The sequence below is a fragment of the Nilaparvata lugens genome, chromosome 1 (genome assembly GCF_014356525.2).
Source record: "Nilaparvata lugens isolate BPH chromosome 1, ASM1435652v1, whole genome shotgun sequence".
Lineage (NCBI taxonomy): Eukaryota > Metazoa > Arthropoda > Insecta > Hemiptera > Delphacidae > Nilaparvata > Nilaparvata lugens.
The window spans coordinates 1,191,467-1,199,208 of NC_052504.1; positions in this window are offsets into that span (position 1 = coordinate 1,191,467).

Here is a 7,742-nt window from a genome sequence, read left to right on the forward strand (position 1 = left end):
ATGCGCAACATTTAATATTTAAACATTAAGAGAAATGCCAAACCGTCAACTTGAATCTAATAAGAGCTTGTTCACATGACAGCGATTTACGCTCGGTTGTCGCTCGATTGGCAAATCGCTCGGTTTGCCAGCCTCGTACACATGACAGCGATTCATGAGCGGTTTGCGCTCAGTTATGATAAAATTACTAGGTACAACATCTATGTACTCAATCTTAATATTTTAATCTATGTACTTAATCACTATATTACTCTTCAACATATATTAAAAATTTACTGCTCTGATCGAAACCGCTCGGTTGACTGAAGACATGTGTACGCTCTCATGCCTGCTCTAGTATATCGAGCCGCCCGGCAACCGAGCGGTTGTAGTCTGAGTCTATAACCGCCGCGATTCGCCGGCGACTACTAAAACCGAGCGATGCATGTGTAAGGCACCATGTGTTTCCCTATACCTGGCAATCGCTCGGTTTGTCAACCGCGCGACAACCGAACGTAAATCGCTGTCATGTGAACAGGCTCTTAGACCTCACTTCGCTCGGTCAATTACCGTGACAATGGAATTTTACATGCAAATGTAATTGTATTGTTAATCTTTTTTGGAGAATAAAGAATTTCAATTTAAATATTTGTATAAATATAATTGTTTTATGTTCTTTGATGTATTTTAATTTTGGTAAATTATGTTTACAGAGATCATCAATGACCTGGAAAAGTTCAGCTGTGTACGAATACCAGAAGATGAAAAATGTAACGAATATCTAAAGAGTAAACTAAGGTGCCATAAGTGTTCTCACTGTCCTCCAAATATGCCTGCTCTTAAAAAAACATTTGGATACACATAATGAATAACATATTATTTTCAAGAAAACGTCTTATTTTTACTTTCCTTGCCCTATTCCCAAGTATGGAAAGTATTGTTTTCCGAAAAAAATTAAGGTACCCCAATTTCTATATATTTCAAGGTCCCCTGAGCCCAAAAAAGTGTGTTTTGGGTATTGGTCTGTATGTGTGGATGTGTACTGGGTATATGAGTGTATGTGTACACGATATCTCATCTCCCAATCAACGGAATGACTTGAAATTTGGAACTTGAGGTCCTTACACTATAAGGATCCGACATGAACAATTTTGATCAAATGCAATGCAAGATGGCGGCTAAAATGGTTGAAATGTTGTCAAAAATAGGGGTTTTCGCGATTTTCTCGAAAACGGCTCCCACGATTTTGATCGAATTTATCCTTGAAATATTAATTGATAAGCTCTATCAAGATCAACTGCCACTAGTCTCATATCTGTAAAAATTTCAGGAGCTCCGCCCCATCTATGCAAAGTTTGATTTTAGATTCCCAATTATCGGGCTTCAGATACAATTTAAACAAAAAAATTCAAGTGGAATAGATTGAGCAAGAAAGTCTATACAATTAATGTTCAGTAACATTTTCACCTAAAAATGGAAATAAGCTCTCAGACCTATATTTTTGTTGAATTTTAGTTTAAAAAATTGATTAAAAAATAGCAATGTTAAATAGCAATAGCTCGAAATTCGAGAAAATGTGATTATTCAATTGCAAACTGTTAGCAACTGCTGATTCTATTAAACCATTCACTATGAAGAGATAGGAGACCTCATGTGTCTCTAGCGTTATTGTCCTGTCACCAGCTGGCTCAGATCTCAGAATAGTCCTGAGATGCGCATTAACACTAGCGTCAGGTGATCAATTTTCAACGACAACGGAAGTTGTGTGAGTGCGCCACATCAGATTTTTTCATGAAGAGTTTACTTCAGCATAGTACTGTCTGTCACAAAACCCCAATTTCACCAAAAAGTGACTTGGTCACTTTTTGCAGTACACCGACCATATATTTAAATAAAATCTTATTTACTGTATCTCTTTTCTGTATAGGGCTACTTTTAATAAAATAGAAAGAAAAATAAAAATTTCAATACCCTTTTTTGAATTATTTAATCACAACATGTTTCAACATTGATGCCATTTTCAAGTCAAATAATGTGATTAAATAATTCAAAAAGGGTACTGGGATTTTTATTTTTCTTTCTTTTTAATACAATTTTTAAAATATTTATTTGGATTGAATAGGATTATCGAAATAGCAAATATTCGATTTTTGAAATCTATATATATATATATATATATATATATATATATATATATATATATATATCTGTGGCTTAGTGCAAAAATGACCAATGTCAATTTTTTTCAAAAATGAGTTTAATACACTAATACATCACTAACATCGATTATTTTCAGTTCCAGAAGTGCCAATGTCCTATCTCAAAGCAATAAAAAGTTAAAAATTTATAATACCAATTTCATGATTTAGTAAGTTGGTTTTAGTATTTAGTAATTCCACTCTCAGAGTGTGAAAACTAGGTACCGATGAAGACATATGTTTTTAGATTATCATTGATACTCCATGCCAGAACTACCAATGTCGACTTCTGCACTTCTAGCACTCGCATTTCCGTATCGAAATGCCATAGTTCGAAAATACAAGGTGAAATTTCAAGCTGATTTGTGAGAAAGTTGATATTTTGACATAGGTAGTTCTTTGAACTACCTATATAGGAATTGAACTACTTTAATAGGAATTATATGAACCCTGTGAAATTGTTAGGAGTCATGTTAGACAGTAAGCTGTGCTGGACCAATCAAATTGATTTCCTTTGTAAAAAACTATCCCGCAGCTTATACGCTCTGAAGAGACTGAGGCTTTGTGTCAGTAAAGAAGTGCTGATATCAGCCTATTACGGTTTATTTCATTCTCACTTGAGTTATGGACTTCGCCTATGGGGGAACTGCAGTGGTATGAAGAGGGTTTTTGTATGGCAGAAAAAGGCAATTAGATGCATTGTTGGTCTGAGGAATGATGAATCATGCAGACAAGCCTTCCCAGATCTTCAGATAATGACACTGTCATGCATGTACATATTTTGTAATCTGATGCACATGAGAAAAAAGAATTTCAATTTAAATATTTGTATAAATATAATTGTTTTATGTTCTTTGATGTATTTTAATTTTGGTAAATTATGTTTACAGAGATTATCGACGACCTGGAAAAGTTCAGCTGTGTACGAATACCAGAAGATGAAAAATGTAACGAATATCTAAAGAGTAAACTAAGGTGCCACAAGTGTTCTCACTGTCCTCCAAATATGCCTGCTCTTAAAAAACATTTGGAAACACATAATAAATAACATATTATTTTCAAGAAAACGTCTTATTTTTACTTTCCTTGCCCTATTACCAAGTAAGGAAAGTATTGCTTTCCGAAAAAAATTAAGGTACCCCAATTTCTAAATATTTCAAGGTCCCCTGAGCCCAAAAAAGTGTGTTTTGGGTATTGGTCTGTATGTGGGTGTGTACTGTGTATATGAGTGTATGTGTACACGATATCTCATCTCCCAATCAACGGAATCACTTGAAATTTGGAACTTGAGGTCCTTGAACTATAAGGATCCGACACGAACAATTTCGATCAAATGCAATTCAAGATGGCAGCTAAAATGGTTGAAATGTTGTCAAAAAAGGGTTTTTCGCGATTTTCTCGAAAACGGCTCCAACGATTTTGATCAAATTTATACTTGAGATATTAATTGATAAGCTCTATCAAGATCAACTGCCACTAGTCTCATATCTGTAAAAATTTCAGGAGCTCCGCCCCATCTATGCAAAGTTTGATTTTAGATACCCAATTATCAGTCTTCAGTTATAATTTAAACAAAAAATTTCAAGTGGAAAGGATTGAGCATGAAAATCTATACAATAATTGTTCAGTAACATTTTCACCTAAAAATGGAAATAAGCTCTCAGACCTATATTTTTGTTGAATTTTAGTTTAAAAAATTGATTAATGATTTTTTATTATGTATTTTGACCTGATTATGATTTTATTATGTATCGTAATTTTATAAAATATTTTGTGACGTAGCCTTATGTAGTACTGTATTGCCAGGCTAAATAAATTGATTGATTAAAAAATAGCAATAGCTCGAAATTCGAGAAAATGTGATTATTCAATTGCAAACTGTTGGCAACTATTGATTCTATTAAATCATTCACTATGAAGAGATAGGAACCCTCGTGTGTCTCCAGCGTTATTTGTTTGTCACCAGCTGGTTCAGATCTCAGAATAGTCCTGAGATGCGCGTTAACACTAGCGTCAGGTGATCAATTTTCTACAGCAAGGGAAGTTGTGTGAGTGCGCCACACCAGATTTTTTCATGAAGAGTTTACTTCAGTATAGTACTGTCTGTCACAAAATCCCAATTTCACCAAAAAGTGACTTGGTCACTTTTTGCAGTACACCGACCATATATTTAAATAAAATCTTATTTACTGTATCTCTTTTCTGTATAGGGCTACTTTTAATAAAATAGAAAGAAAAATAAGAATCTCAATACCCTTTTTGAATTATTTAATCACAACATGTTTCAACATTGATGCCATTTTCAAGTCAAATAATGTGATTAAATAATTCAAAAAGGGTATTGAGATTCTTATTTTTCTTTCTATTTAAATACAATATTTGAAATATTTATTTGGATTGAATAGGATTATCGAAATAGCAAATATTCGATTTTTGAAATTATGAATAAACAGCAGAAGAGTGAGAAAGTAGTAATTGTGATGTATACTCTGTCCAAATTGGCATGAGCTCTGAAGGATTAGGCCGACCCTCTTACTACTCACACACAAGCGCAGTCTCCTTTTGTGTGTGTGTGAGTAAAGGGACAGTCTGTCTACCTATATACTACGTAGTATACATAGTATATCAATTGCGCAGGTAGGCCGGGCGTGTGTGCCTGCGCGTGGGGGAGCGAGGGTCGGCTTAATCTTACAGCGCTCATGGAAGTCTGGACAGAGTATAGTTCACCCACCATGAGCTGAGCTATATGGCTTAACAAGTTGCAGAACTGAGTATTAATAGTTATCAATGAATTATGAAGTAGTTGATTTTAATTATTATTAAACGAAAATCCTGATTAAATGCTGTACTGTAATTAATTTCCATCTGCAGTCAATTTTAGAGGAAATGAAGTGAGAAATAGAAATATAAATGTCTTTATTGACATAAGACATTCAACAAAATATATGGTCAATCGTCATACAAAATTTCAAGCATAAAAACAATACAATTCTACAATATAAAGTACCTAATTTACAAAACCATTTTCACTATTCATACATGGTACAAAAATCAATTCCATATAAATAATCCACTGTATTCTTGCTTCAGGTTAAATTTAACAGTTTTTTAACCCTTCTACTACCAATAACGTTTTTCACATACACCAAGTGGGGTAACCGGGTTACCCCAACAAGATTTCTGTTTTATATAATTATTTCATATTTTTTCCATTAATTCATCTATAAAATGCATTACAAAAGCTTTTAATATAATTAAAAATAAATTTATTTTGTTGAAAAATTTGCTTTCAATCAAAAACTGATAGGACAACAAAATTGAGCATCCTATCATATTGTTGTAGGGGAAATGTTGTTGAATAATTAAATCATGGTTATAGAGAAGCACATTTTTTAAATTTAGATTTTAAGTGATCATTATGAATCAGGTTTGGCAAAAAAATAAAAAATTGACATTAAATTTATATCTTATGTATTCCAATGATGGATGAAATAGGCCTATGCCAAAAAATTGCATGACATGGGTTACCAAGAAGGGTGATAGAGTTACCCCAATGATAAATCTGCTAATAATTTCAAAAATAAGAGGAACAGGATGAATTTATGAGAAAAAAATAACTAAAGTGATATGTTTTTAACAAGTACTCAACGTTTCAATGAAATACATCAACATTATCTACAAAAAAATAGACAAAATGTGGGTTGGGGCGGTAGTCCAATTACCCCGCTTGGTAGTCAAAGGAACTCATTCAAAAAAGGCTTCTAATAGATAGTGGCAAGAAATTGTACAATTTTACTCCTGTAAACATCCAGCTTTTTTGAGATCGTGAATACACATGAGGTATTCAGTTCTATGTTATTTCTGTGCCTCGTGTTATGATTATGGACTTCAGTGCTAGTAGCCAACTCCCCTTTATAGAGAAGCAGGCTCATCACATAGACGGACGGCAGAGTCAACAGTTTAAGCTTTTTGAAAAGAGGTCTACAATATGAGATCTTTGGTTTTCATTCATTATTATTTCAACTGCCCTTCTCTGAAGCCTAAAAATCTCAATGGACCTACTGCAATTGCCCCATACAATGATTCCATAAGACAATAATGAGAATATCTGAGCATAATAGACATTTAACAAAACATCAACAGCTCCACGCAATCTTCTTAACATATAAAGAAATGCCTTTGGATAATTTCTTACTAGAGTCTCCACGTGCGAGAACCAATTCAGTCTGTTATCAATATTTATATACCTAGGAACTTTAGTGATTCAATACTGCTTGATAAACTATTATTATAACTAAAACTAATATCACAGGTTTTGTCTTTATTAAGTGTAAAGGTGCGTACAGATATACGCGCCTCCAACAAGCTCCGCGCACGCTCCGCAATTGCACCACGCACACTCCGATAATGAACGTAAAGCTGCGTACACATACTCGTGCTTCCAACCCGCATCGAGCACGCTCCTCCCTCGTACCGCCTTCGTACCACCATCGAACCACAGTCGGACCGCCCACGCACCCATCATGAACGTTACGGAAGATGTTAGCTCTTCTTGCGTTCCCCGGTCGAACTACTCTTGCTCCCCAGTCGATCATATTATATATTATAACTATGATTTTGTGATTGTCAATTAAATAAATAAATTCTTGCTTCAGGTTGAATTTAACAGTTTTTTTAACCCTTCTACTACCAATAACGTTTTTCACATATACACAAAGTGGGGTAACCGGGTTACCCCAACAAGATTTCTGTTTTATATCAATATTTCATATTTTTTCCCATTAATTCATAGATCAAATGCATTACAAAAGCTATTAATATAATTAAAAATAAATTTATTTTGTTGAAAAATATGTTTTCAATCAAAAACTGATAAGACAACAAAATTGAGCATTCTATCATATTGTTGTAGAGGAAATATTGTCAAATAATTAAATTATGGTTATAGAGAAGCAAATTTTTTAAATTTAGATTTTAAGTGATCATTATGAATCAGGTTTGGCATAAAAATAAAAATTTGACATTAAATTTATTTCTCATGTATTCCAATGATGGATGAAATATACCAAAAAATTGCATGACATGGGTTAAGTGCCCCATACACTAGGGAATTTGGGCGAAAAACCAAGTTTCGCAGTGTATGTGGAAAATTGGCGAACCGCGAACCAAATTAGTGACGAACTTGGTCTTCAATCTGGATTAAAAACTTTGTTCGGTTCGTCCGCCAGGGCGATATATTCTATCTATATATATATTCAATATATTTTCTTCCCACAGCAGCTGTAAACTTTGAAACACTCATCTCTAGACCCCGAAAGACACTGAAGTAATGAACGGTTGTTCGCTCTCCCCACTACAGTGTGTGGGCAAATCCTACACGAACTTGTTTCACCGAACTAAGTAGGCCGATCCAAGTTCCCTAGTGTATGGGCCCTTTACCAAGAGGGGTAATAGAGTTAAGGATATGCTAATAATTTCAAATCAAATAATAATAATATCCTTTTCCTTCGTCCTGGTACCCCCAGAAGAAGGGAGTTTATTATAGAAAATATAACAAACAAAAAT